General features: G+C 33.6%; 1 long non-coding RNA gene across 1 annotated transcript in view; it reads right to left on the reverse strand.

Annotated features, from left to right (window-relative positions):
- Window positions 1–5,755, reverse strand: part of LOC129050823 (uncharacterized) — a 45,907-nt gene extending 40,152 nt beyond the window's left edge. The window contains exon 1 of the long non-coding RNA XR_008514649.1: window positions 5,525–5,755. This is a non-coding gene — a long non-coding RNA (uncharacterized LOC129050823). The remainder of the gene's footprint in view (window positions 1–5,524) is intronic.
- Between the last annotated feature and the right edge of the window lie 245 nt (window positions 5,756–6,000).

The following is a 6,000-nucleotide window of genomic DNA, read 5'->3' on the forward strand; positions in this document are numbered from 1 at the left end:
CAAAACTTTGGCAATTTCTTAGAAATTTGAACATGCATCTACCTTATCATATAACCATCCCATTGATTATTATTTGTCTAGGGGAAATAAAAGTAAATGTCCCATACAAAAAAATATACATGAATGTTCATGGCAGCTTTATTTGTAATAGCCCAAAACTAGAAGCAACTCAAATGTCCACTAATAGATGAATGGGTTAAAATATTTAAAAACCTGAAATAGAGGCATTACCTTTAACAACTTATAAAGCTGGAGTAGTATAGTCATTATGCTCTGTGTTAGATCCTCAGAACTTCCTCATATTTTTTAACTTTTGTTTTAAGTTCAGGAATGCATGTGCAGGTTTGATATATAGGTAAATTTCATGTTGCAGCGGTTTGGTATACAGGTTATTTATTCAGCCAGGTAATAAGCATAGACTGCAACAGGTAGTTTTTTGATCCTCACCCACCTCCCACACTCCAACCTCAACTAGGCCCTGGTATCTGCTGTTCTTTTCTTTGTGTGCATATTATTTCAGTGTTTATCTCCCACTTATAAGTGATAACATGCAATATTTGGTTTTCTGTTCCTGCTTTTGTTTGCTTAGAATAATGCCCTCCAACTCCATCTATATTGCTATAAAGAACATGATTTTATTTTTTATGGCTACATAGTATTTCGTGGTATATACCATATTTCGTGGTATATACCATATTTTCTTCCAGTTTACCATTGATGGACACTTAGGTTGATTCCATGTCTTTGCTATTGTAAATAATTATGTGATTAACATACATGTGCATGTGTCTTTATGACAGATGATTTATATTCCTTTGGGTATATACCCAATAATGGCTAGATCGAATGGTATTTGTGTTTTAAGTTCTTTGAGAAATTGCCAAATTGCTTTCCACAATGGCTGAACTAATTTATATTCTCACTAACAGTGTATATGCATTCCTTTTTCTTCACAAACTTTAATAATAGCCATTGTGACTGGTGTGAGATGGTATCTCATTGTGGTTTGGATTTGCATTTCTTTAATTATTAGTGATGTTGGGCATTTTTTTGTATGCTTATTGGCTGCATGTAGGTCTTCTTTTGAAAAGTGTCTGTTCATGTCCTTTGTCCACTTTTGAATGGGCTTATTTGTTTTTTGCTTGTAAATTTGTTTAAGTTCCTTACAGATTTTGGATATTAGGCCTTTGTCAGATTCATAGTATGCAAAAATTTTCTGCCATCCTGTAGGTTGTTTGTTTACTCTGCTGACAGTTTCTTTGGCTGTGCAGAAGCTCTTTAATTATGTCCCATTTGTCAATTTTTGTTTTTGTTGCAATTGTTTTGGCTTTCTCCTTATGAAATTTTTGCCAGGTCTTATGTCCAGAATTGTAATACCTAGGTTATGTTTTACTTGTAGGTTTTTACAGTTTTTATAGTTGTAGGTTTTACATTTAAGCCTTTAATCCATCTTGAGTTGATTTTTGTGTGTGGTATAAGAAAGACTTTTGTATAAGGTGTAAAGAGAGTTTCAATCTTCAGCATATGGCTAAACAGTTATCCCTTCACCATTTATTACTGTCTCCATGCCACTGTTTCCTTCGTTGAGTGTTCTAGTCCACAGGACTCACTCAGGCAGGGGCCACAGTTGGCAGACAAGCCGTATCCTTGCTGTGTTATTCCTAGTATGCTGTACATGTGCTTGCTGGGAAACTTTCTCATCTTATAACAAAGTTTGTACTCTTTGACCAATATCTCTGCTTTCCCTACCATCCCCTATATGTGCATTATATGTGTGAATTTATTTTTAGGCTCTCTGTTCCATTAGTCTATGTGTCCATTTATATGCCAGTACCATACTGTCTTGATTACTGTATCTTTGTAATATAATTTAAAATCTGAAAGATGATTCCTTCAAATTTTTTTTTTACTTAATATTGCTTTTATTATTCAGGGTCTTTTGTGGTTCCTTATGATTTTTAAGATTTTTTTAAATTTCTGTGAAAAAAGTCATTAAATTTTTGATAGGGATTGAATTAAACCTGTAGATTGCTTTAGGTAGTATGGATATTTTTACAATAATTCTTCCATTATATAAGAATAGGATTTTTTCATGGATTTGTCTTCGTCAATTTATTTCATCGGTGTCTTATGTTTTGGTGTATAGATCTTTCACTTAATTGTTTCAATTTAATCTTAAGTCCTTTATTGCTTTTGATGCTATTGTAGATGGGACGTTTCTATAATTTATTTTTTCTCATAGTTTGTTGTCAGCATAGAGAAAGGATACTCATTTTTGAATGTTAATTTCTTTCCTTATGACTTTGCTATAATTCATTTATTCAAAGAGCTTTTTGTTTTCTCTATATAAGAGCATGTCAATTTTACTTCTGCCTTTACAATTTAGATAATAAGTAAGGAGATATTTTATTTTTTCTTGATTAATTGCTCAGACTAGAACCTTCAATAATATGTTAAATAGAAGTAGTGAGAGGGGACATCCTTGTTGGCTTTTCATCATTGAGTATGATGTTAGCTATGGATTTATCATATATGATCTTTGTTATGTTGAGGTACATTCCTTCTATATCTAATTTGTTGAGTGTTTTTATTATAAAAGGATCTTGAATATTGACAAATGTTTCTGCACATATTGAGATGATCATATGATTTTTACCTTTATTAAATTAATGTGGTATATTGTGTTTATTGATTTGCAAATGTTGTGCCATCCTTGCATTCTACGGATAAATCCCATTTGATCATGGCAAATGATCCCTTAATGTGCTGTTGAATTTAATTTGCTACCATTTTATTGAGGATATTTGTGTCTATGTTTAGAAGGAATATTAGCTATAATGTTCTTTTCTTACAGTGTCCTTATCTGACTTTGTTATCAGGGTAATACTGGCCTTGTAAAATAAATTTGAAAGTGTTCTCTCCTCTTCAATTTTTTGTAAGAATTTGAGAAAAATTTATATTATTTAAATGTTTGGTAGAATTCAGTCATGGAAGCCATCAGGCTATATTCTTTGTTTGATGAGAGATTTTTGATTATCGATTCAATCTCCTTACTTATTATTGGTAATCATTTCTTTGTGATTAAGTCCTGGTATGTGGTATGTTGTTCAATAAGCTCCTTATTTTTCTTCATTCTTGTTGTTGTTGTTGCTCCCACTGGCTAATATTAAATGACTTGTCTTTGAGTTCACTGTTTATTTTTTTCCTGATTCTGCCTATTACTATTGAAGTTCTCTATTGTACTTTTTAGTTCATTCATTGTATTATTTATCCCCAGTATTTCTGTTTGGTTCTCTTTAGGGTTGCTATTTTTTAATCAAACTTTTTATACTTGATGTATTATTTTTCTGATCTTGTTTGTCTATTTGTGTTCTCTTGCATCTCACTGAGCCTTTTAAAGGTAATTATTTTGAATTATTTGTCAGGTAATTAACAGATTTCCATTTCTTTAGGGTCAAATACTGAGGCTTTAATAGCTTGCTTTGGTGGTGTCACGTTTATCAGGTTCTTCATGATGTGTGGCCTTACATCAGTGTCTGTACTTTTGAAGGAGCAAACATCTTTTAATCCTTAAAGACTGGTTTTGGAAGGTGAAGGTTTTTTTCTTCTGTCAGGTCCCAAGGCTAATGGGATTGCCTCTGCAATCTCTGACAAGAAGAGTTAAAGGTAGGTCACATGGCTGTCACTGAGTCTGCAGTGGGGTTCAGTGTTGGTGGGCCTGTTACCAGGGACTCAGGCAACATGGATTTTTCTTGGTTCCTGGGAAGATGGGACTTCCTTCAGGATCTTAGCTAATAAAGCTGGTGCTAGGACACAGATCTATTTTGTGGTCTACAGTTAGGTCTTCAGATGATGGGCCTGTTTCCTAGAGCATACATGGATAACTCATACCTGGTCCATGACAGGATTCTCACCAAGTCATTTTGTGGGTCCTTGAGTGGGCAGGACAGGCCCTGCACCATGGCTGAGAGTTGATGGAACTGAGTTGAAAGGCTGCTTCAGGATACACAGTGAACTAAAGTCTGCAGATCTGACTCTGGGGTATTAAGTGGCTTTTGATATATTTCTCTTCGTTGATTGTTTTCAGCAATTTAATTCGCATGTAATGGCCAGACATGTTTGTGTATGTGTTTATTCTGTTTGAGTTCATTGAGCTTTGTAGATCCATGGCCTTATAATTTTTTATCAAATTTGAAACGTTTTCAGCCACAACTTTTTCAGATATTTTTGTCTCCTTAGTCTCCCTGTTCTCTCTAGGAGACCATTTATATATATTAGGCTATTGAATATAACTTGCACATCATGAAAACTCTTTTTATTCTTTCTAATCTTTTGTTTTCTCCTTCTTTTGGTTTGATTCTATTGCTGTGCTTTGAAGTTCATCGTTATTTTTGTTTTACAGTGTCTAATCTGCTATTTATCACATCTAATAGTGTCTTAATTTTAGATATTATTGTTTTACTCTATGGAAGTAGCATTTTTTTATATTATCAATTTCTCTCATGTCTTCATATTTTTAATTAAATGCTTCTTTATAGTCATAATAGCTATCTTAATATCATTTTCTCTCATTATTTCCATTATTTCTTTGTTTATTTTTATTAAATATTTTTTCTTGGTAATGCATTATTTTTTCTTGCTTTTTGGCATGTATGAATATTTTGATTAGAGATTGGGCCTTATTAATCTTCTGCTGCCGTTTGGCAGTTTACTTGGCAATTAAATTATTTTGGATAGATTTTATGACTTTGAGGCCTGTTTTAAGTTTTTGTAGTGTATATCTGGGGTAGTCTTTACTCCTGGGATAATGAACCATAATTAAAAAATAGGACTCTGCTGAAGCTTCCACCAGATGTCCTGGCTGATCACCAAGGACAATACCTTCTGGCTGGTTAGACTTTAAACAACTCCTTGCCTGGTGTGAACTTTGCCAAATTTTTATCTTACAACTTCATGATATTTTTGTCTAAGACTTGTGGAGTTTCATATTATGCATATATAAGCAAGTATTAAGTAGAGACTTAAAGAAACCCTCCTATAGATTTCTTGTTACTGCATACTTCTTTCTTTCTAGAATGTTTCCCTGCTACTTTTAGCCAGCTAAGCCTCACTGAATTCTGGTCTCCATGTACTGAATTCAGTGAGACTGCCTGGTTCTGTTTGTGTTTCCAATCTCTGCGCTACAGCCTAGATAAAGCATCCAGTCTAGAAGTCAAGGGCAAATGTAGGACTCAACTCATTTTTCCTTTCTTTCAGGGATCATATGCTCCATAGCACATTGGAAAATGTGCTACCTTCTTTCCAATGTGCAAAAACATTTGTTTTACATTTTATATATAGTTTTCTAGCTGTTTACAATGAGAGATTAAGTTCAGTCCTTGTTCCTTGTTCATGTCTAGAATTAATGGCACACATGTGTTCATGATCTTTTAATGGCTTCACTGAATCAAAACTAAAAGTAAAAACAATAACAAAACACACACACACACACACACACACACACACACACACACACAGATCTTACCTTGGCCTACAGAACTCTATATCGTCTGGCCTTAGTTACCTCTTCAATTGTATTTTCCAATATTTCCCTTCTCCCTCCATTAGCCATAACCAGAACACTGGCCTTCATTGTCTTCTAGCATAATAAAACAGCTTGAGGCTCTGGGAACATTTACTTTGTTACATCTTCTACCTGGAATACTTTTCTCTTACATATTTTCAAGACTCATTCCCTCAATTCACTAAGGTTCCTGAGGTAAAGTTATTTGGTTATAGCAACTTACTATGACCTCACTATCTAAAAGAACCACTCCTTTTTACTGGCTATCCTCTTTTCCTGCTAATATTTTCTGAATAACACTATTTACCACATAGTGATGTATTATAGCTTTATTTGTTTATATTTTTTGTCTCTACCATTAGAATGTAAGCTGTTGAAAGAACTAGAATTTGTTATATTTATTGTTGTATTCCCCATGGCATATAGTAGTCCCACAC

Source organism: Pongo abelii, chromosome 18, assembly GCF_028885655.2.
Source record: "Pongo abelii isolate AG06213 chromosome 18, NHGRI_mPonAbe1-v2.0_pri, whole genome shotgun sequence".
Taxonomy (NCBI): Eukaryota; Metazoa; Chordata; class Mammalia; order Primates; family Hominidae; genus Pongo; species Pongo abelii.